Source organism: Pinus tabuliformis, chromosome X (assembly GCF_031772625.1).
Source record: "Pinus tabuliformis cultivar Carrire ecotype Pingquan chromosome X, CPIR1, whole genome shotgun sequence".
Classification (NCBI taxonomy): domain Eukaryota; kingdom Viridiplantae; phylum Streptophyta; class Pinopsida; order Pinales; family Pinaceae; genus Pinus; species Pinus tabuliformis.
In genome coordinates, this window is record NC_142308.1 from 1751142798 (window position 1) to 1751168744 (window position 25947).

Genomic DNA, 25947 nt, shown 5'->3' on the forward strand with positions numbered 1-25947 from the left:
TAAAATTAATTCCTAGGTTGGTTCGAAATTATCGATTAAGATATTATTCTCCATGGTAAATGAAATTTTGATTGTTTGGAGTGTTTGGAGTGTCTCAGTCAGAAAACCTATTATAGAAATCTCGTTGCAATGTACTCCTCGCTAGCCTTTTCAAATGGCATTTTACCCATTAAAAAAGACAATTAAATATTCACTTAATCTACACCTATTTATTTACAACTATTGACGTTGTAAATATTTGCATTAAACTTGCCACAATTATTATCATGCTTTATTAACTACCATTGTTGTAAATGAACAGTCGGATCTGAAAACATTTCAAATAAGCAACATTGGAATGATGGATGTGAAGATATTTTGGACTTTATTTGAAATCCAATGGTATTTATTTAGCAAAAACATTAATGAGCCTAGTGGAATAATTTCTTATTAATTAACCTCTTTTCCCTATTTTAAATCCAATAGATTATATATCTAACAAAAAGGTTAAGAATCTGCTAACATATGTGTTTATTAATTAACATCTTTTTAGAACAACCATGAGCCTAATTTTACAAAAGGAGTATGAGTGGTTGAATTTATCATTCATCTATAGCTTCTGGGTAAATTTGACTGAAAAATATGTTTAAAATCTTCCAAAACGTAGAATATATATATATGAATGATAATTTTAAATACAATTTTAATATAATATTAGAATTTAAATATCTTTATTATATATTTACAAAAATATTATCAATTTTTAATCATGCATATTTATTCTATATTTATATTTAATAAACTGGAATAAAATTATAAAAATTGATTTAATATGATATCAATTAATAATTAATATATTTTAAGAAATACTCAAGGACATCTTCTTTTCTCTTGAGATGTTTAACTCTCTTTAAATCATCCAAAACTAAGTTTTATCTCAAAAAACATTGTAACTTCAAATTTTTTTTCAATGTGAGTGGGTTTAATAGTTCAAAACATGTGTTTTTTTCACAATGTTCATTTTTTTTAGAAATTGCCTTTTCGAATTCACCTTTAGTCCTAAATATTAATGCAGTTAAGGGTTCGAAATTGTAGCGTCCCCTAATATTAATAACAAAAATAATAATAAATAAATGAAATAATATTAAAATATGAATAAAGAAAAGATAATAATGGTAAATAATAAAGAAAATATAATGAAAGTAAATAAATAATGAAGAGAATATAATAATAATAAATAAATATAATGGTAAATAATAAACTGGAGTTCTAAACCTGCTTGGGGTAGCTAAATTGGCAATAGTCGTGGAAATGAAGTCTCAACAAACCAGAAGTCTTGAGTTCAAATCTTATGTTGTCCCCCCGATCGGGGTGAGAAGTTGGAAATGATGAAGATGTAGTCCTACCAAACTTACAAAAAAAACTGGAGTTCTAAATAAATATATATAAAAGTAAACTATAAAAATAGTAAAAATAAGTAAAGATAACAAAAGTAAAAAGGAATAAAATAAGAAAGAGTTAAATTAAGAGAAATATTAAATTAAGTAAAACTTAAAATAAAGAAATAAAAGTTGCATGTTGACACATGGAATGTGTGCATGTGGACCCATTTCCATTTTTTGGTCTATTTAATGGATGAGGAGGAGGATGAGATTCATCCATTATCTTGGGAGTGAAGTGTTATGAGACAAAGGATTCTCTGGCAGTAGTACGTTGATTGAGGGCTTAGGGGTGGCCAGCTATAGAAATACCATGCGCAGCTGAGCCTACGGTTGGGTGGAGAGTTGTCCCCAAAATCCTTATTGCGCTTAGCAGAATTAAAATAGAGTTCAACTCCAAAATCACAAGGAATTTCATCGCTAACGTAAGTCGTCTCTATTCATATTTTTTGAAGATTTTATGCTAATTAGTTGAATAGTAAATTAAGTAAAACTTAAAATAAAGAAATAAAAGTTGTATGCTGACACATGGAATGTGTGCATGCAGACCGCTTTCCAGTTTTTGGTCTATTTAATGGACGATGAGGATGGTGAGATTCATCCATCCCCTTGGAAGAAAAGCGTTGTGAGACAAAAGATTCCTTGGCAGTAGTACGTTGATTAAGGGCTCAGGGGTGGCCAGTTGTAGAAAGACTATGTGCAACTGAGCCTATAATTGGGTGGAGAGTCGTCCCCAAAATCTTTGTTGTGGTTAGCAGAATTCAAATAGAGTTCAACTCTGAAATCACAAGTAAGGAATTTCGTTGCTACAGGTAAGTCGTATCTACTCGTGTTTTTCGAAAATTGTATGCCAATTAGTTGAATAGTTTTTGTGTTGAGTATTGATCACGTAAATTGATGTAATTAGTTGTATGTTGAATTCTGGGTCGTAACATATGGTATCAAAGTCGAGTTACAACCCTTGAGGACTATGAGTCTTGTCACGCTTGTTTAGTATTAGTTAAAAATTTATAAGTAATTTGAATTCCTAATGTTGTAAAAAATTTCTACAATGTTAATTAATTAGCTAGAGAAATAACTTAATATATTGTTTTATCTTGAGAAATAAAATATTTAATAAAACTAGTTTCACTTTTTATTAAAATTATATATATATATATATATACATCGACAAGCTAGAAGGTTGTTTAGAGGAAGTAGGATGTGCTGGCACGATCTTAGCTGGGATAGTCATCATCCTTCTTCTCTATGCTGACGATATTGTTCTTCTTGCAAGGTGCCCATCTGATCTTGATAAGCAACTTATACTTCTTAAGGATTTCTACTCTACCATGGGTATGATTGTTAACACTGACAAAACAAAAGTTATGATTATCAAATCCAAGAAGGACACTTACGCTAATTTTATGTATGACAATAGTGTAGAAATTTTGAATAATTTAACACATATTCAACAGAGATTATCCTGATCATGTACTATTGCGGAAAACATACACAATACATAAGCTCCTCTATGTTGATCAACAATATAGCAGCATCAATAACAATAAAACATCAAGAGCATTCACACATTAACACAGTATGTATCCCGGGGAAAGCATCGCGCTAAAAACCCCAACTATCTGTATATTAATGATTGAGTCATGTAACATTACACAACATAATACTTCTCACAAGTATCTCCACCTCTGTTACACACAATACAGCTCAGATCTGATCTCCAAATCTCTTCCACTGCTTGCCTGCCTCCACTGCTCAAGAACTGATGAGAATAGCTTCCCAAACTCGTTTTTCACCTGCAAAATAGTCACTCACTCTTTGTGGACGTGAGCAAAGGCTAAAATGTGGGAAAAATACGTGAGAAAACTAATTGGCATACTCAATCCCTTGATTGTTCAAGATCTGATGCACAACTATAGTCACAACTGATAGCAATCTGATTCTCTACCACCTGTCCCTGTTGAACTGAACATGCACTGACATGCAACTGAGTTAACTGATGTATTCATTAGTTGTATTATGAGTTAATAACTTGTGAATTAATTAATAACTAATTCACCCAACTCATCTCTAGTCTATTTGCCAGTTAGACTAAATACAACTAGTTTAACAAAGCTAAACTGAACACAACTCCATCAACTCCACAATCAACTCCACCAAACTCAACTGATTGAGTTCTAACTGAAGTCATGCATGCAACAACTCAACTGACTCATAAGAAAAGCGTATTTCCTTCTGACAGCTGCATGTGCCACTTCTGTAGCTCAAACTGAAGTGCTCCAAGAGAATAAGATTAAGTTTATAGTCCAAATATTATTGTGAGATAATAATATTTGACTTTTCTATTTTTGACAGCCAGTCTAAAAATAGACTTTGATCACTCACACTGTGATCACTCACACTTTCATCAAAAAATAGAAGTCCATCTATTTTTCCCAACTTGATCAATCATCCATAAACATAGACATGATCCATATGTCTAAAAATAGACATAGTCTAAAAATAGACTTGCGCCAAAAATAGCCTGCGGGCCCACTTAGTGAAGGCGACTCTTTTCACTAAGCTCCATCATCTTGTTGCAATCTCAACACTCCCTCTCGACAAGATATGGATTATCAGCAACCCCTATCCTGCCTCGGTGGTACTCGAATTTGCTCCTGGTGAGAGCCTTCGTCAGAATATCAGCATCCTGATCCTCCGTTGGAATGTACGAAAGTAACATGATCCTCCGCTGCACACAATCTCTGATATGATGGTACCTGATGTCAATATGTTTAGATCTATCATGAAATACAGGATTAACCGAGAGTTTAATGCAACTCTGGTTATCACAGTAAATCACAGTAGGATCCAAATGAGAACCGAACAAACCAACCAGGATCTTCCTCATCCATATAGCCTAGCATGCAGCCAAACTTGCTGCCATATACTCAGCCTCCGCTGAACTGAGTGCCACGGATCTCTGCTTCCTGCTGTACCAAGAAACTGTTGTCGATCCGATACTGAAGACCCATCCTGATGTGCTCTTTCTATCTGTTGGGCTCCCTGCCCAATCTGCATCCGTGAAGCCACATAGCTTCACCTCATCCTCCTGTCTGTACCACAAACCATATCCCGATGTGCGTCTCAAGTAGCGCAATACATGCTTGCCCGCCTTCCAGAAGAGCTTGGTAGGCTTAACCATAGCTTGTGAAAGCTGGTTAACTGCATAGCATATATCAGGTCGTGTATTGACCAAATACATCAGCGACCCCACCAACTGGCGATAAACAGTGGCATCCACTTCTTCTCCCGAAGTGGCATCCTCCTTCCTCCAACCTCCAGGAAGAGGAGTATCAACAGGCTTGCAGCCATGCATGTTGAACTTCTCCAGTATCTCCCGAGCATACTTGCCCTGAGAAACAAACAATCCACCACTGCGCTGCCATATTTCCAATCCTAGGAAATAGTGAAGGAGGCCCAAATCCTTCATCTCAAACTCTGTAGCAAGATCCTTCTTGCATGACAGTATCAACAGCTCATCACCTGTTAGAATCAAATCATCAACATACAGTACAATGATAAGCAACTTACCCTCCACCACAATCTGGTATAGGTTCGGATCCGCCTCGCTCTTGGAGAATCCAAGTCCTGTGAAATAGCTGTCTATCTGTTTGTACCAAGCACGTGGTGCTTGCTTCAACCCATACAGCGCTCTCTTGAGCCTGCACACATGCGACTCGCTGCTGAAGACTTCAAAGCCTTCGGGTTGCTCAATGTACACCTCCTCCTCAATGACTCCGTTGAGGAACGCAGTCTTCACATCCATCTAATGAATGTGCCATCCCATCTGCGCTGAGAGAGCAAGAATCGTCCGTATGGAAGAATACCTTGCGACAGGTGCAAAAGTCTCCTCATAATCGATCCCCTCAATCTGTGAAAAGCCTCGGGCAACAAATCTTGCCTTGTACTTCTCCACACTCCCGTCAGCTGCCTGCTTAACTTTGTAGATCCATTTCGAACCTACCACTGATTTCCCTTCCGGTCTAGGAACAATCTCCCATGCACTGTTTCTGACAATAGAATCATACTCTTCCACCATGGCGTCTACCCATGCGGGATCCTCCACAGCTTCCTCGAAAGAGGATGGCTCAGTCACAACACACTTGCTCATAAGAGCCATGTATCCAGTGTACTGATCAGGTGACTGTCTCTGCCTGCGTTGGGCTGTAGGTGGTCCTACAACTTTCTCTGCATCTTGAGCCAGTCGCTCAGCTTTTGTCAAGCGCTTTCGCCCTCTGATGGTTGGCGCTGCATGAGTGGTCTCTTCCACTCCATGCACCTCGTCCTGTGGCTGATCCACGTCCTGAAGCTCATCCTTAGGAACTAATAGCTCCTCATCTGCATGCAAGTGTAGCTCCCTCTCAAGCGAACACTTCATGGCTTTCTCCTCCTGAAATTTTATATCCCGTCGCACAACAGTTTTACCACTGTCTGGCAAATACACACGATAGTTGTGGGGCGTATCAGTGTACCCCACAAATATCCCAACCTCTGCAGTCGGCTCCAACTTCTTTCTGGCATCCTTCGTCACATGCATGTAAACGTTAGCACCAAAAATCCTCAAATGAGAAAGATCAGGCTTCTTACCAGAATAAGTCTCCTCAGGTGTACTCATGCCAAGTATCCTATGAGGACAACAATTCTGCACATAAACTGCTGTATTGCATGCTTCCGCCCACAAGTGAAGGGGTAGGCCCTGATCATGCAACATTGCCCGTGCAGCACCCACAATCGTTCTGTTCTTCCGCTCAGCTACCCCATTCTGCTGTGGGTTATGGGGAGCTATGAGCTCTCTACGAATCCCTTCTGCCTTGCAGAAATCCTTGAACTCGTCCGAGATGTATTCACCACCATTATCGCTCCTAAGAGCCTTCACCTTCTTCCCCGACTCCTTCTCAACCAGTGCTTTGAATTCACAGAACTTTGAATATGTCTCGCTCTTCTTCTGCATGAAGAAGATCCAGCACTTACGAGAGAAATCATCAACAAAAATCACATAATACCTGTGTTTTGCTGTCGAAGCAACTGAGAAAGGTCCACACACGTCTGTGTGAATTCTCTCAAGGATCGTCGTGGCGCGACTATCCTTCTCGTGAAAGGTGGCTTTCACAAACTTCCCCAAAGTACACCCCTTGCACTGATCTGACTGCGCAAGTGTGCCTTTAGGAAGCCCTGTAGTGATCTACTGCAGTATCTTCAAGGCTCCATGGTGAAGGTGACCCAATCTCCTGTGCCACAACTCGCCATCATCCCGGCTCACCAATCCTTCTGCCTTGCCTGCCATTGTTGCGCATCCATCTACATGCAACTGATAAAGGTTCCTAACTCGAACCCCTATCTTCCGGGTCTCACCAGTTGTCTTGCTGTGCAGGAAGGCCTTTCCCTCGCTGAAAACAACATCATACCCCTTGTCTTCTAACATCGCCACTGAGATGAGATTCTTCTTCAATCCTGGAACATGCATGACTTCCTTCAATACAAAGGGTTTACCAGACTCCCTCTCAAAGGAAATGGTACCGATACCGGTCGCACTGTATCTACCATCATCGCCCATCTCGATGTGCACTCCAAGATCTTTGTCCTCCAGATCAGAGAACAAATCTCTATCTCCCGTCATGTGAAAAGACGCACCACTGTCCAAGAACCACACTGATCCCATCACACTTGAAACCAAGCATGCGATCAATGAAAAATCAAGCTCAAACTGAGAAGCTAAGGCCTCTCCCCCTGCAGATCCAGCAGCTTGCTTGTTCTTCTTCTTCTGCGGACAATTTGTGGCATAGTGTCCGTGCTGGTGACAGTGAAAACACTTCACTTTGGACATGTCCTGCTTCTTGCCTTTCGCACCGGAATGAGAAGCTTTCTTGTTCTTCCCATTCTTTGCTTTGGCAGCCAAAGCGCAATTCTCTTCATCAGATACCTTTGATGAAGATCCATTCTCACCTTTATTGTTACTGAGTTTACCTTTGAGCGCCAGGTCGCTCTTGCTTTGGAATAACATTTGCAATCCATTGAAAGACATTTCAGCAACACTGCTGCAAATTCGAATTCCACCAGCAACCAACTCAACTGCTTCCGATCTAGAATTCGTGAGAACACAATATTTCTTGTACAGAGATTGACTGTATGGGCATTCACCAGATATCTCACCTTCCAAAGAAAGGATGAATCCAGAGGCTACTTGGCCCGATTACAGACTCTGCCTAAAGAAATAGAATGTAAACACTTCCTGAATAGTAGATCTGATGATCAATCCTTGCTTGATATCCTGTAAAAATATCTTCTACAAATCAAGCAGCTCCGATACCATGTAGAAATTTTGAATAATTTAACACATATTCAACAGAGATTATCCTGATCATGTACTATTGCGGAAAACATACACAATACATAAGCTCCTCTACGTTGATCAACAATATAGCAGCATCAATAACAATAAAACATCAAGAGCATTCACACATTAACACAGTATGTATCCCGGGGAAAGCATCGCGCTAAAAACCCCAACTATCTGTATATTAATGATTGAGTCATGTAACATTACACAGCATAATACTTCTCACAAGTATCTCCACCTCTGTTACACACAATACAGCTCAGATCTGATCTCCAAATCTCTTCCACTGCTTGCCTGCCTCCACTGCTCAATACCTGCTCAAGAACTGATGAGAATAGCTTCCCAAACTCGTTTTTTCACCTGCAAAATAGTCACTCACTCTTTGTGGACGTGAGCAAAGGCTAAAATGTGGGCAAAATACGTGAGCAAACTCATTGGCATACTCAATCCCTTGATTGTGCAAGATCTGATGCACAACTATAGTCACAACTGATAGCAATCTGATTCTCTACCACCTGTCCCTGTTGAACTGAACATGCACTGACATGCAACTGAGTTAACTGATGTATTCATTAGTTGTATTATGAGTTAATAACTTGTGAATTAATTAATAACTAATTCACCCAACTCATCTCTAGTCTATTTGCCAGTTAGACTAAATACAACCAGTTTAACAAAGCTAAACTGAACACAACTCCATCAACTCCACAATCAACTCCACCAAACTCAACTGATTGAGTTCTAACTGAAGTCATGCATGCAACAACTCAACTGACTCATAAGAAAAGCGTATTTCCTTCTGACAGCTGCATGTGCCACTTCTGTAGCTCAAACTGAAGTGCTCCAAGAGAATAAGATTAAGTTTATAGTCCAAATATTATTGTGAGATAATAATATTTGACTTTTCTATTTTTTGACAGCCAGTCTAAAAATAGACTTTGATCACTCACACTGTGATCACTCACACTTTCATCAAAAAATAGAAGTCCATCTATTTTTCCCAACTTGATCAATCATCCATAAACATAGACATGATCCATATGTCTAAAAATAGACATAGTCTAAAAATAGACTTGCACCAAAAATAGCCTGTGGGCCCACTTAGTGAAGGCGACTCTTTTCACTAAGCTCCATCATCTTGTTGCAATCTCAACAAATAGTAACTTGGAGGAAGTGTCTTCCTACAAGTACCTAGGAATTGATATTCATCACAAGATGAACTGGAACTATAGCATTGAGAAAAGGATTAAGCTTTAGTCACTCTGATTATCTTATATGGATGTGAGGTTTGGGGTTGTAGCATCTCCAGAGAATCCTGGAGAAAGATTGAGCAAATCCAGAAGCATTTTATAACGTATAACCTCAAAATTAAAGCAACACACCCTATCATATGCTCCTTATAGAAGTGGGTCTTTCCCCTATAGAGAGCCTAGCTATGACTAGGCTTCTGTTGTACAAGCACAAACTCAATAACATAGGAGACCATAGACTTCCTAAGCTAGCTTTAATTTCCAGCCAAAACCACCTAAGGCTCAAACAAGGTTGGTATAAAGACACCAGGGCCCGGTTAAACCATTGGGAGATCGACGAGAATGTTGCATTGCAAAACATTAATAACATTAAAAATATTGTTACTTCTAAGTATAAAGAAAAATGTGGTGTGAGAAAGATTTAGCAGCTAAAAGAAAATTAAGATATTATAAGGAGGTCATCAACCCCACCCTAGAAGATCAAAAGTATCTCTCTATTTTATCTAGCTCAAAGAAGAAAATTAATATAGCCAAGATTAGAACGAACTCTCATGAGCTCCATAGTGAAATGGGGCGTTGAGCAATTCCTAAAACACCATGGATGGAAAGGTTCTGCCATCTCTCTGAGAATACGAACATCGAGGATGAAAATCACTTCCTATTAGAGTGCCCTGCGTACAACCACATTAGATATCAGTTTCAAAATCTTTGTTGCAATACTAACTTCCTAGCCTTTTACGTTGTCAAAATTACAGTGAGCTTAGGAGGCTTCTCTCCAAGCTTTTTGAGCATAGGAATAAAATCTTAAATCAAATTAAATAATTCGTTTCTTTAAGTCTGATAGACCAAAATTTTGTCTCAATAGACGTTAACCACCACCACCATCATCATCATCAGATATATATATAAACATTTCCCTATAACATACAATATTAAAATAAAATTTTATATTATTATTAAATAAAATAATCTAATTATATGCCCACTTTTTATACGTATTAATTTGTATGTGTAAAATTTCTATGTATAATGACCCATATTAAAATAAAATTTTGTATTATTAAATAAAATAATCTGATTATATGCCAACTTTTTATGTCTTAATTTGTATGTGTAATATTTCTATGTATAATGACCCATTCATGCACAAAATTTAAGAAAATTAATTAAATTCAACTTATGAATTTATTATTTTTGTTATAAGCACTTAAAAAAAGCCTTCCTCGAGTTTCGTGAAGGCATGAAATGGGATTTTTCAAAAGGAATTCTTCTAGCCAGAAGAGCCCTCCAAGACCAGATTTTTTGTGGGTAAAGCTTGTCTTTTGCAAAATGTCCTCTTTGTATCGACGAAACTTTGAGAATCTTCATAACCAAATTTATAAAATTTAATAAAAACAAACAATTGGGGGTATTTTCTTACTCTCGGCCTTGGTAGGTGCTGCATCAGCTTTATTTATTTTTGAAGGGTCGAGTTCTCATATGGCGTGTGAGGATATTCCGACACATAGGATATAGTTAAGTTCAACTTGGTCTAGTGTAGATTTAGGTATAGCATTAGGTAAAGTGTGTTTCTTTACCGTTGTACATTTTGTAACTTACAATCCGACGGTTACGATATGTAGTGATCCGACGGTTCATTCTCTCCTCGGTATTACCGACACTTGATCCGTGGCTTGACACCCGATTGGTCCATGAGTTCTATTTAAAGCGCATGGAGGGTCATTGTTCGTGTAATCCGTGCATGAGAGAAACTTATGTAAATTTTCATTCTTTGATTAATAAATTGCCTGTAGTACCCACGTTGGGACAGGCCGTGGACTGTTTCCCTCCTTGCACTTTGAGGGTTTTAACCACGTCAAAAATACTGGTGTATTGATTTGAGATCTGGTTGTGAGCGGTGTCCTTTTGGTGTTCTTTCTGAGGAACTTACCCTGTAAATTCCTACATGGTATCGGAGCTATTTGAGGGCCGCGTCCGTTGGTGATCCAAATCTGAAGCCGGTAGAACTGCCTGCGGTTGTCGTTTCCTAGATCTGTTGTTTCTGACTGCTTTCGGGCCGAGAGGACTGCTCTGTTGCGTTCGGAGCATCTGTTCCAGTGAGGAACCCCTTTCGTTTCACGCGAAAAGGTTTCCGGTAGCCCTAGCTGCGTCATTTTTCAGATCGGGAGGTATACAGTGTTTTTGCAGTTTACTGTTATTTTCTCTCTGCTTATTTCGGTTTCGGTTTATTTAGCTTTTTTTTTTTAACCGGATCTATACCTTTCATTTCTGCGTATGCTCTTTGCCCTGCGACTCTGTGCGATCTGGGCAAATCAGAAACAGAAAGGAAGGATTTTTCTCATGCGTATGCTCTTTTCCCTGCACCTTAGTGTGATCTCGGAAAATCAGAAACATTGAGAAAAATATTTAGTTTTTCGGCTAAAGCTAACTTTGAGATTTTTTTTTTTTTTAAATATCTAGTTTTTTGGCTAAAGCTAACTTCGAGTCGCAAGGTTCGTTTTTCTTTGCATATTCGTGTTGGGTTTTGTGTTTTGTGTTTTGTAGGGAAAAAGAGCTTTCTCAAGGCAAGCACGCAAACCAAGGCCCCCCCCTCTCTCAATTTTTTTGTATAGATCAATTGGTTCAAAGCTATTTTAAGAGAGTAGAGGTCTTGGGTTCAAGTCTCCATTTTGTGGGGGCGGATTTTTTCATTCCCGCACATTCGCGCACTTTGCCGGCAACTTCAACAATTTTTTTTCAAAAAGCCATAACTTCTTCATCCGGAAGCCTTTTTCAGAGCCGTTTTTTTTAAAACCGCCTATTTTTTCGAGATCTATCCATTGGAACACTTACTTTCAGCATCTTCAGCTTCATTTTTTTCTAAAAAATGGAAAGTCCATGCCAAGTCATTCTTGACAGCACTAACTACTTCCAATGGGTAGCCTACATGGAAGATTTACTTAGAAGTAAAGGTCTCTTCAGAATAGCCACAGACCAAGAGAAGAAACCAAAAGATGAAGACAAGGCTGCAAAATGGGAAAATAGACAAGATCAAGCACGTGGTTTGATAGGGATGTCTATTTCTCCTGATCTTAGATTCCACATTGCAGAACTTGAGACTCCTCATGAAGCATTAGAAAAACTCACTAAAGTTTTTGGGATTAAAAATGAAATTAGAGCCCATCAACTTGAAAATGAGCTGCTTACTTTGGATCCTAATAATTTTTCTTGCATTGAAGATTTCTTGTCCAAATTCAAGACCCTTAGATATCTCTTGGAAGGTGTTAAAGTTAAGAAAGAAGATGGTAACCTTATTTATTCCATCCTTACTAAGTTGGGACCAGCCTACTCTGTATTTGTTTCCACTTTCCATTCTACAAGGGAAGCTTTCATTTGTCAAGGAAAAGACTACAAGGCCCCTTCCTTTGACTCCTTTTGTGATTCCTTAATAAGAGAACAAGAAAAACTCTTACACCTTGGTCTTCTTAATCTTGGAAACTCTTCCACGAAAGCGTTAGCCGCCCAGCAGCAACCAAATTCAAAGAATCCTAAGAAGTCATATCCTCAAAAGAATGGTCCTAAACCATCTCAGCCTCAAAATGAAAGATCATTTCAGCAAAATGATAAGACCAATAAAAACAAATGGAAGAAGACTGATAGACATTGTAACTTTTGTAATCGAGATGGCCACTTAGAATCTAAATGCTTTAAGAAGATGGAAGCCTTGGAAGCCGCAATGAAGAAACATAACATCCATGTGGAGCCTACTTCAACTTCAACTTCCGGAATGGCACTTTCTGCATGTCATTGTCAATCATCTCAGTCTGGTTATGCATTAAATGTATCTTCTTCTTCTTCTCATTCTCATGAGGGGCTCATTGATTCTGGAGCCTCTTGTCACATGGCCAAAAACCAAGCCATGTTTTCTTCTTTAAATGATTGTAACACCAAAAATATATATGTTGGTGATGATAGATCTCTTAATGTTGTAGGGACTGGAACTGTTCATCTAGACAATGGTCAGTTTAATGATGTATTATGTGTTCCAACCTTATCCTGCAACCTTCTATCTGTCTATCAGATAACTCATTCAGGTGAAGGTAAAATTGTTGAATTTTCACCTCATGATGTTGTAATCAAGGATCTAAAAGATCCTAAACAGATTCTAGCTACTGGTCTTGCTGATGATTCCAAAAGGTTGTATAAGTTTCACAACTTTGGGTCATCAAATCTTCCCTCAGTATTTGTTGCTCATAATGATGAAGTGAGCAAACTTTGGCATGAGCGATTTGGTCACTTAAACTATCGCTCCCTTCAGCATCTATGTAAAGAAAATATGGTGACAGGTCTTCCTATGGTATCTTGCAGAGATGGTGTTTGTTCCGGATGTGTACTCGGAAAACATCATCGAGACAGTTTTGACAAACGTGCCTCTTGGCACGCCTCAGCCCCTTTACAGCTTGTGCACAGTGATTTATGTGGTCCTCTTCCTGTTGCTTCATTCTCTGGCTGCAAGTACTTCTTAACTTTCATTGATGATTTCTCCAGACGCACTTGGGTATACTTCTTAAAACTCAAGAGCGAAGTATTTAACACCTTTTTGGCCTTCAAAGCCTTTGTTGAAAAACAATCTGGACATCAAATTCTTAAGCTAAGAACTGATAATGGTGGAGAATATGTTAAAAACACATTCATCAACTTTTGCACCGAAAATGGAATTCAAATGCAACATACTGTTCCATACACTCCACAACAAAATGGTGTAGCTGAAAGGAATAATCGCACCTTAAAGGAAATGGCTAATTGTATGCTGCAATCTAAAGGACTCAGTCTTAGTTTTTGGGCCGAAGCAATTAATTGTGCAAATTATATAATCAATCGCACTCCTACTAAGGTTCTAGAGAATATCACTCCAGAAGAAGCTTGGAGTTCCATTAAACCAGATGTAAGTCACTTTCGTGTGTTTGGAAGTGAAGCATGGGCCCATATTCCAGATGAAAAGCATAAAGCTTTAGAACCTAAGAGTGAGAAATGTACTTTTGTTGGATATTCTGAAGATGTAAAAGGTTATAGACTTATTCCATTTAAGTCCAAAAATGTTATCATTAGAAGAGATGTAAAATTTGATGAAAATAAATCGGCCTGCGAGCCTAGTCCGGCGGATGTGCCACCTCTTCCTATCTCTTCTACTTTTGAAAACATTTCTTCTTCAGATGATGAAAGCGAGGATGATAATCCTCCCCCACCTTCTCAGGATCCTCAACTTCCACGATGGGTCCGTGCTACTCGGGATGCAGCAGGTGATCTTGCCGGTGATCCTACAGATCAGCGACGTACACGTTCTCAGTTTGAAAGAGCCTCTTCTTTACTGGCTCAAGCTCCAGTAAATCATGATCCTGACACTTTTGCAGAAGCTTCAGGCCATCCACATTGGGAAGCATCTATGAATGAAGAATATCATTCATTGATGACAAATGATACATGGGATCTTGTTCCTCTACCAAAGGGACGCAAACTTGTTAGATGTAAATGGGTTTACAGAACCAAGTATGGACCAGATGGGAAAGTTGATAAACATAAAGCTCGTCTCGTTGCTAAGGGCTTTTCACAGGTTGAAGGCATTGACTACACTGAAACCTTCTCCCCTGTTGCCAAAATGAACTCTATCCGCCTTGTTCTTTCCCTTGCTGCCTCTTTAAAATGGGAAGTCCATCAGATGGACGTTAAATTTGCCTTCTTGCATGGGGACTTGCAGGAAGAAATCTATATGGAACAACCCATTGGCTTCATACAAACAGACTCCAGCCTTGTTTGTCGACTTAAGAAATCCCTTTATGGCCTCAAGCAAGCTCCTCGGGCTTGGTATGCCAAAATGGATAGCTTTCTTTTAGAATCTGGCTTTTCTAGGTGTCATTCTGACAATACTGTCTACACCAAGAAAGTGGGCAACTCTCTTATCATCCTTGTTCTTTATGTTGATGATCTTATTCTTACTGGTAGTGATCCCAACCTTATAAACCATGTGAAGTCAACCCTTAAAAAGAAATTTGAAATGACAGACTTAGGACACTTACACTATTTTCTCGGTCTTCAAGTCTTGCAATCCCAGGAGGGTATTTTCCTTTCCCAGTCCAAGTATTCTTGTGATATTCTTCGTCATTTTCACATGGAAGACTGTAAGCCAGCCCCTTCTCCCTTTCAGTCTGGAGTCAAACTTTCAGTCTCTTGTACTTCTCCTGAAGTTGATGCTACCTTATACCGTCAACTTGTCGGAAAACTCTTGTATTTAACCCATACTCGTCCTGATCTTTCCTTTGCTGTTGGCCTTGTTGCTCGTTTTATGCAAAACCCCCGTGAAAGTCATTGGAAAGCAGCTAAAAGAATACTTCATTATGTTCGAGGTACAGTACAGTTTGGGATTCATTACAGTGCCAAAGCAGCTCCTCTGTTAGTTGGTTTCACTGATTCTGATTGGGCTGGTGACCCTGATGATCGGAAGTCTACTGCCGGTTATGTCTTCACTCTTGGTTCAGGACCTATTACATGGGCTTGTAAGAAACAGGCTGCCATTTCTCTTTCGTCAGCAGAAGCAGAGTATCGTGGTGTCGTGGAAGCTAGTAAGGAAGCCTTGTGGCTTCGTCAGATCCTATCAGAGTTTGGCTTTGAGCAGCAGCATCCAACCACACTTTGGTGTGATAATCAAAGTGCCATTCAGCTATGCAAAGATCCAGTCCAGCATCAGCGCAGCAAACACATTGAACTACACATGCACTTCATCAGAAAGCTCATTCATGACCATGTTCTTGAAGTGCAATATTGTCCAACAGATGATCAGGTTGCAGACATCTTCACAAAGGCTCTCACAGAGGCGAAGTTCACTAAACTTCGATATATGCTTGGAGTTCAGGAAGTTGTCACTAAGGGGGGATAGGCTCTAGTGCCTCCTTCCTTCTCCTATTGTGTCATATTTGTAAATCCTTCAATCCTATCCCAAGTTGTTCTTAAGGGGGGATGTTAGGATATTCCGACACATAGGATATAGTTAAGTTCAACTTGGTCTAGTGTAGAGTTAGGTATAGCGTTAGGTAAAGTGTGTTTCTTTACCGTTGTACATTTTGTAACTTACAATCCGACGGTCACGATATGTAGTGATCCGACGGTTCATTCTCTCCTCGGTATTACCGACACTTGATCTGTGGCTTGACACCCGATTGGTCCATGAGTTCTATTTAAAGCGCATGGAGGGTCATTGTTCGTGTAATCCGTGCATGAGAGAAGCTTATGTAAATTTTCATTCTTTGATTAATAAATTGCCTGTAGTACCCACGTTGGGATAGGCCGTGGACTGTTTCCCTCCTTGCACTTTGAGGGTTTTAACCACGTCAAAAATACTGGTGTATTGATTTGAGATCTGGTTGTGAGCGGTGTCCTTTTGGTGTTCTTTCTGAGGAACTTACCCTGTAAATTCCTACATGGCGGGTATCCTCTATAGCTGTGTCTGACCTTCCTTGTGTCAAATTAATTGTTATTTATGATGCACATGTATATGAAATAATTTGTAAGGTCATAAATTGTTTTGTCACTTTCTACTAATTGAATTATCTCTCCACGCAATATTAAATTTTAATATTTAAAATTTGAATTAATGGATGTTAGGTTAAGGCTTTCTAGTTTCAAGATTAGTGAAACAGTTGTGAATTATGTGTATATAAAGATGTGAATTATGTGTATATAAAGATTATAAAAGAAAATGATATGCATATTTAGTGATAACAAGGTGGCAAAGCTAGTGTTCCATGTGGCTTAGTTTAATTATTAAACTTTGAAAAGTACGAACTAACTCACATTTGAACCAGACCTACAAAGTAGTTATTATGACATAGTTTAAAAACAGTTAAATTAGAGTAAAAAACAATAGACATACAACTTTATATTAATAAAAACTATAATTAAGTATAATTCACGATCGTATAAAAACTATATTTGTGAATGACTTTTTTTTATAAACTTTAATATCGTATTTGTTCATTTTAATCCATTATTTGTATGGATTTGTATGGATATTATTTTTGACGAAAAGTTTCACTATCTTCTAGAAACGCTCTCATGGGAAAAGACGGATGTGTGGTGTTAGATTGAAATATAGTTAAATTAAAATAGTTAAATTAACTTAGCTTAAATATAGTTAAATTAAATTATATGTTAAGAGAATGGTATAAAATTGAGTCTACCTAACTAAATGTGAGACAAATATCACCTATTCGTAAGGGAGCTTGAAGTACTTCAACAAATACATGGTTTTGAATTAACCTTTTCAACTTCAAGTGCATGTCTATAAATGATTTTATTATATTAAAGGATTAGAAAAATATTGATTGGATAGTGGTTAAATAAAATTTAAATGTTAAATAATTGAATGCATTGGATTTAAAAACTATTATATAATGCTATTCCACACTAGTAGTGGATAAGACCATGTCATGATGCAAATGCAAATCAATGGAATAAGACTCTCTTTTCAAATTCTAACTTATGATTATGATATATTTTATTTTTGTTGTTTATTTATTCTATAAAATTACTATTATTTGAATGGATAAGTTATTGCACCTATCGGTTAGAATGATATTATTAGATATAATGACTATCCATTAACTTTTTATGTGGTGACTTTGGTATGGCGGTCCATGGTCTATAATATTGATTGTTTGTTAAAGATGTGTTTTAAGATTGACAATGAGCATGTTAGTTATATTAATTAAATCCATAGACACCATTTATGGTTGGGCATAGTACGAGTGAAACATCTCCCATCAAGGGGATTGAAAATGCTAGCACCTAGATTACAATAAACCTCTTATTGGACATTGATTTGTACCTAGGTCTCAAATTGATAGAAAAAATGGTTTGAGTCATGGGATAATATTATCATGAAACATCAATGTGAGATAGATAATTTATAAAATATATTGTATCTTTTTTTTTGGTAGGTAAGCACCCACTGGGGATTTGAACCAGTGACCTATCCCAAGGAGTGCCTTAACAGTGCACCCATTCACCGTCAATCCAAAGCCCCATGGGCTATAAAATATATTGTATCAAAAAGATACCTCTAAAACATTTTTTTATTAGCCAATAGAAGAAGCCATGGGCATGGTCATCTATATATTTTAATTTTCTTTGTTTTTTTTTTTGCTCTTTTTTGGTAAAAGGGAACAAAAATATGAAAGCTAAAAAAAATAACATAATAGATGGAAGAGAAATCATTTTCAACATCAAATGTCATCTAGTAAATACCCACCTTCTTGTCCATTGAACTATGTCACAAGAACAAGCTACAATGATTTCTACTAATTTTCTTTATTGCAAGCAATAGTAAACTCTCAAAAAGACATGCATGTATTATTACTTAACCATAACTATAAGTTTCTAGGCAAGATGGATAATGGTGTTAAAGATACAATATTATTTTATTAAGTAAAAACAAACTTTATTTAAAACTAATGTGCTGGAATATGAAATCTACAATTGAAAATGTTTTCAATAAAAATATATATATAATTGTAATCGAGATCAAAGACATGTACCTATAATTGTTTTGGAGAACTTGTTGTGCACAATGCCCTAGCCTAGAATTAATGGTGATGATTTTTTAATGAATTTCTTTAAATCCAAAATCAGAAATTCGGCTAGAGGTTTGCTAATGCTAATGATTAAAAATATTTCCTTACCTCCTAGTTTAATTTAATGCACATAGTTCAAGTGGTTTAACTTTTTAAACTTATACAACAATTCAGCAAAATAAAATTAATTCCTAGGTTGGTTCGAAATTATCAATTAAGATATTATTCTCCACGGTGAATGAAATTTTGATTGGTAAGAGTGTTTGGAGTGTCTCACTCAAAAAACCTATTATGTAAATCTCGTTGCAATGTACTCCTCGCTAGCCTTTTCAAATGGCATTTTACCCATTAAAGAAGACAATTAAATATTCACTCAATCTACACCTATTTATTTACAACTATTGACGTTGTAAATATTTGTATTAAACTTACCACAATTATTAACATGCTTTATTAACTAGAATGTCTCACTCAGAAAACCTATTATGGAAATCTCGTTGCAATGTACTCCTCGCTAGCCTTTTCAAATGGCATTTTACCCATTAAAGAAGACAATTAGAAATTCACTCAATCTACACCTATTTATTTACAACTATTGACGTTGTAAATATTTGCATTAAACTTGCCACAATTATTATCATGCTTTATTAACTACCATTGTTGTAAATGAACAGCTGGATCTGAAAACATTTCAAATAAGCAACAGCTGGATCTGAAAACATTTCAAATAAGCAACATTGGAATGATGAATGTGAAGATATTTTGAACTTTTATTTGAAATCCAATGGTATTTATTTAACAAAAACATTAATGAGTCTCGTGGAATAATTTCTTATTAATTAACCTCTTTTCCCTATTTCAAATCCAACCGATTATATATCTAACAAAAAGGTTAAGAATCTGCTAACATATGTGTTTATTAATTAACATCTTTTCAGAACAACCATGAGCCTAATTTTACAAAAGGAGTATGAGTGGTTGAATTTGTCGTTCATCTATAACTAGAACGTTCTTTGTTAGAGTTGTACCATTATCACCCACAGTGGTATGTTTATCTTTGATTTTGATCGTCAGGAATTTATCACCCATAGTGGTATGTTTATCCTTGATTTTGATCGTGAGGTATTGCAGGAGTCAGGCCAATTGTTAACAGATTTAAAAACTGAGTCTCGGTTTGGGTAGGAGGCATGAACGAATAATTTAATTGCCTTCACGTATCGATGGTACTGGCGATGAGTTAACAGTGGTATGATGGTTGTATGCAATGCATGATTAGAAAATAAGAGCAAGTGAACAGTTGTAATCTTAAGTCCATGTCCGCCCGCATGAACTGACAGCGGAATCATCATGGCATAATAAGACTCTATCTCGCTCAACCAATCTCTTTTACAAAAATAGAATTAAAATAATTCAAAATATAATTTTTTTTTTATAAAGTTAACGTTAATAATTAGTTATTTAATTTTGTGGTCAACTCAAAGTTAATTGAAACCCAACACATTTTCGAATGCATTATACCCCGCACCGCAGGAATAATAATGCAAGGAGATAAATAGACATAAAAATTATATATCTTAATTTTGTACTAGTATACTTTAATCAATATCAATTACAATGTGAACCTAATTATACTATACCTTACCTCATATTAACTAGGCCTTTCTCTTATCAATACACACCAAATGACTTTGTTTTTTATAAAGGTTCTCCTATCATAAACAACTCAAAACCTAGTTTCAACATGCTCAAATGTACATAGAATCCCTTTATCTAAATACTTGGCCTTCTCCCTTCCTCGTGTCTATATTATTCATTGGAAAGTTCCAATGTGAAGTAATGAAATTAAAATGTGAAGTTATGAAAGGGTGAGTTTGTATATAGAAAGGTTAAATATATTGGCAATATAGAAAATGAAAATTAAGTATAAAAATCATATGAATGTATTTTTTTATTAATAATAAGCATAATGTTTAAATATTAATATAGAGAATATTAAAGGTGTGTTATTGATATAATTAATTTTTTATATATTTAGTGATATAAGGATTGTGAAAACATGAGTGCATGTTTTGTTGGCAAGTTGTTCAAAAACTTTGGATATTTAGAGGGGTCAATTTGGTTTTGATTGGATGTATGTTTAGCTTGATAATTCTAAAACAAGTCCAAATTTCATTTATTTGGTTATTACTTTTTCCTTTTGTTTTTTTGTTGAAATTGAATTGATTACAAATATTTTGGATTCTTGCACTGGAAATAGTAAGTGTGTAAACGTCATATAGGAATTAAATCTCCAATCCTCCAAACGCTCAAGTTAAATTGGCAGATTAAAAAAAATGATTTTGTGGTGAAAAAAAGTTTAATGTTAATATTCTTGAACCTTGCAACCAGGTAATAGAAAACACAATCTTAGATACCAATATTTGTTTTGCCATTAATTGTTACATAAATTCCATGATACTTTGGTAATATGCACTATATTGTAGGTAGTACTTTAGTTATTTAGTTAATTATGCAAGTCATGTCTTATTGTTTAAATTTTATTGATACATCTAGAAGATACACTATGATTTCAGTTATGGTTTTAGTTAACTCTTATGTCAAAATAAGATTGTTGAGTATTGTTAAAAAGTGTAACTAGGTTTGGTCTTCATAAATACATGTAATTGTGATTTTATATAATTGAGGTAAAGAAGAAAAATAAAATTATTATTGTAATGCTTGTCTCATGGGTTTCATGAGCAAAGAATTTTATTTTTAGTATGACTCCCATTGTGAGTCCTTAGAATTGGACATAAACTCAATTTGAGTCCATGCCATGTATGAAGGACCCTTCTTAGGCATATTATATTTGTATATGAGTCAATGAATATGTCAAGTCACCCTCCAAGACCAAGCACAAGAATTAAACTCAAGTCGGCTTCAAAGTGGAATTAATTGTCTCCCCCAACAATCACGTCGACTCACCTACATGTCAGGTCGGCTAATTACCTTGGGAAACAACTATAAATAGGAGTGTTCTGCATCATTTCAGAGGCATATTTTCAGTCATCGCAGCCTGAAGTGCGAGGTACAACAAGACTGCAATAGGAACAACAAGGTTGTTTTGTGTATGTTCTAGGGTTGATACCACTGCACACGTGAAAGATTGTAGGATTGTTCGCAATATAGGAAAAGAACCAAAATATTTCAGTCATATATGTAATCGAATTGCAAAAGAAGGAGAAGCTGAGTTAAGAAAGGAAATGTCTCTACCCTAAGCGAAGGAAATCAAGGTGTAAAAGAAGGCCATATACATGTACTAAGGCCTTTGAATTAGGGTAGAGGAGTTGCAGGTCTGAAGCAAAGACAAGGAAGTCGAGATCCATAAGGAACTCAAGGCAGAAGTAGAAGGAGAAAGCAGTTGATTATCTTTGACTCTAAATCGAGGTCAAAACAAGAAGCTTAGTGTCTTGGTCTTGGAGAGGTTGAATAGCTCAAGGGTCTTAGTCTTGGTATTCTTCAATTGGAGTCTCTATAAGAAGAAGAATTTGTGCAGGTTTTCCTCTCAAGTGGAGAGGTTTTGGCCCTAGCGAATAGTATATATTTTGTGTCTCTTGTCTCTTTATTGTTTATGCATTTGTAATTATTTGATGAAAGAAGAACACAACAATAATCTAAAGAGAAGAATCTAATCTAAGAATTAAAAATCATTCACAAGCATCTATCTCTCAGATAGATCACCTAATACTTTATGCCCTATATTTCTCAACATGGTATCAAAGCTAAGGTGACAAACTCAAGGAATCCCAAGAAGCGTTGGACCCAAGGAGAAGTCCTAAGGAGCAAAGCAATACCAAAGAGAAGAGCGAGAACCAGTTCAAAGAGACGCCATCAGGAGCCAAAGGAAAGCCACCAGAGCCAAGATCAGGAGCCAAGGCAAGCCAAGCAGGATCAGATCCAAGAGAAGACCTCATATGCCCAAAATAAAGAGCCAAAAGTGAAGAACAGTGATATCGGAGGTATCATATTGATGTTTTTATATCAGCGTTTTTTTATTGTGTGTCACCACTCAAAATTTCAATCTCTAATCTCTGATAAGGCCTAAGCTCTGATATGTGATATGGACCTCCAATATTCGATATGTGATATGGACCTCTAATCTTTGATGTGCAATATGGACCTCCGATGCGATATGGACCTTTGATCTCCGACTTCTGATATGCGGACCCGACTTGATTTAAGTTAATGATTTAATTATTAAATCACATCCACCACTTTATCGAAACTTTTTAATGCACCTCCAATAAGACCCTTCGATTATTGATTGTCGATATGGTTGCAAACCCGATTGGATTTATCATAACGTGTCTAATATAATATCGCGTCCTCCTCAATGGAACTTTCTTATATCGGAAATTTTTTAGGTCATGTCATGTTAAAGCTTCTGATACAAATCCATGATATCCATGTGGTCCCAATGTATGGGAGTAAAGTGATGATGTGGCATGTGGGACCTCCCGATATCCATTATAATATGGTTTTGCAATATTTAAATGTATTCGTTAAAAGTTATCACCCCTCCTATATTATTATTATAATATGGTTTCTCTAACAATGAAACTATGTTGTATTTGGTTAATTACTAACAAAGACCCCTTCCCACATCTATTTAATATATTTCCAATGTGCCACCTCATGCACAAGTCGACCTCACTTCAAATAGACGTGTCCCTTCAGTTATAGACAAAATCACTATAAATACAAGTCTAAACCTTCATTTCAACTCATCGATCTTAGTCATCCATCACAAAGAGTAAGACATAGTTCACAACTCATGAACTTTACAGCACCGAGGAAAAGAAGCTAAAGGCCAAGAAGAGGAAGCAAATTTTAATTAGGTCAAAAATTGATGAAACTATATCTCGAACCTAAGGACAATCTTATGTGGAGGGATCGAACCTGTGAATAGGTGTGTGTACAGTTATATGTGGAAGATTGTACTTTGAGAGGCGCAGACCTATAGCTTAAACCTCTACGCACGCTTGAATAGTGAAGAACTTGTGGCCTTGAACAGTGAAAATTTTGAAGGCTTGAACAGTGATGAATTTGGAGGATTGAACAGTGAAGAACTTGGAGCCTAGAACAATGTTGAACTTGAAGGATTGAACAGTGAAGAACTAGAAGCTTTTGATAGTGAAGAACACTCCTATTCGGATCTTGGAAAATGGACAAATTAGGAGTCTATGGCAGTCTTGTGGAGCAACTATTGAAGGAAGTCCTAAATTTTTTGAAAGTAAGTCATTCATATATTTTTTTTGTTAAAAATTGGAGGGTTGGTGCCCTAGAGGTCAAAGCCTCTAAAAATAGGGTTGGAGCCTTGAGAAGGATAGGGTTGGAGCCTAGAGGTTGGAGCCTCACAAAAGTCCAAGTTGGTACTTGGAAACAGGTTGGAGCCTGGAAGATTGAAGGGTTCATGCCCTCAAACATCATTTTACTCATTTTTTTGTAAAAGAGGATTGGTGTCCTCACTTGTTTATAATAAAATCCTTATTATTTATTTTTCTTATTATAATTGTGAACAATCTTAACTGATAAACATAACAATTGAAAATAAATATTAATTCACCCCCCTCTCAGTATTTCCAACAATTGGTATTAGAGCTAGCTTCTTCATGATTAGCCTAACAGTTGGAAGAAGGATTCTTACATGACAATGAAGAATCGGGATTCAAGAAAAAATCCCCAATTTGATGGAATAAACTTTGCTTTTGGAAGCGTAGGATGGCATTCTATTTACTGTCTCTTGGACCTGAAGTATGGAAATCAGTTACTAATGGGTATGAAGTTATAGCTACTCCACCAATAGATCAAGATGGACGGAAAGTTTATATAGAAAATGCCAAAGCACTAAATTCCATAACAAGTGGAATTAATGATTCAGAATTTACAAAATTTATGACTTGTGATTCTACCAAGGAATGTGGGACAAGCTTATTGCTATATATGATGGAGACTCCAAGGTCAAAAGAGAAAAACTCCAAACGCATAGAAGACAAATTGAGAGTCTTAAGATGGATGACAAAGAAGATATTGCAACCTATTTCCTTTGAGTAGATGAAGTTGTTAACTCACTTAAATATTTAGGGAAAACTGTTGAAGAAAGCAAAGTTATCTAAAAGGTTTTGAGATCACTTCCAGAATGTTTTGATTCCAAATTCAGTGCCATAGAAGAAATGAAGGACTTGGATGACCTAAAAATGGACGAACTTCATGGGATTCTCATTGCATATGAAATGAGAAAAGTTATCCCTAACTCCAAGGAAGCTACATTCAAAGCTTCAAGGTCATCAAAGAAAGGGAAAATTTATAATTATAACAGTGATGATTCTAACACTTGTTGGCCAGATAAATCGATCTTGCGGAAAAGGCTGATCTCCCTAGTATCAAAAGATATCTAGCAACAAGCAGGACAAGCAAATCTACCTTTCTCTAACATATTGTGATTCATTAATAAAAACTATAGAGGTGTTTAGACCCTACCTTAAGTCCAATGCTAATTTGTAGTATCCATCCTTCAACCGTCCGAAAGAGTTTCCTTTTGAGAACCTGCAATCACAAACAAGCACACATCAAATAACACCTACATAGCTAATATCATAAATCATGTTCATTATGGTGATCAAGGAATCCATAAAATAAACTATCAAGCACAACTTATTGAGAAAAATAAACTTATTCATATTAACTTTGAAATAGAAGAACTTTACAACCTTTGGTGCCTTGATGTTGTACAAGCTCTTCCCAGGGTCCAAAATAGGAATCTCCTTTACTTTGACAAGCCTCACACTCTTCCAAATGAGATCAAAGAGGTATGTAATCTCTCCTCACATAATCTCAATTAGGAAGACTAAGTTCCAGCAACATTTCACCTCAAAAATATTCAGCTTTTAACCCCTCAAGTAACCAGCCCAATGCTTCATTTTATAGTGCAAAGGAAGGAGGTTACAGGTCCACCTATGAAGGAATAGAGTCCTCCTTCAAAGGGATAAGCTCCTCACATCAAGGGGTTAGCTCCTTAAGGTACAAGATGCATGAACCTTAAAGGAGTGAACTTGACACATCAAGATTCCTTCTAGAAGCTTCTAGAAATGACTCAAAGTGAGTTTTTAAAAATATACTTGCGCCTTTTTGAATTTTATAGGGTGCCGCACCCATAACACAGATATAGAGCAGTCAAGTGCGCAGGGGACATGACCATTAGGTGTGGGACCGCAGGTAATGCTAAGAGAAAGTGCAGAACCATAGTTTTATAGACTTTT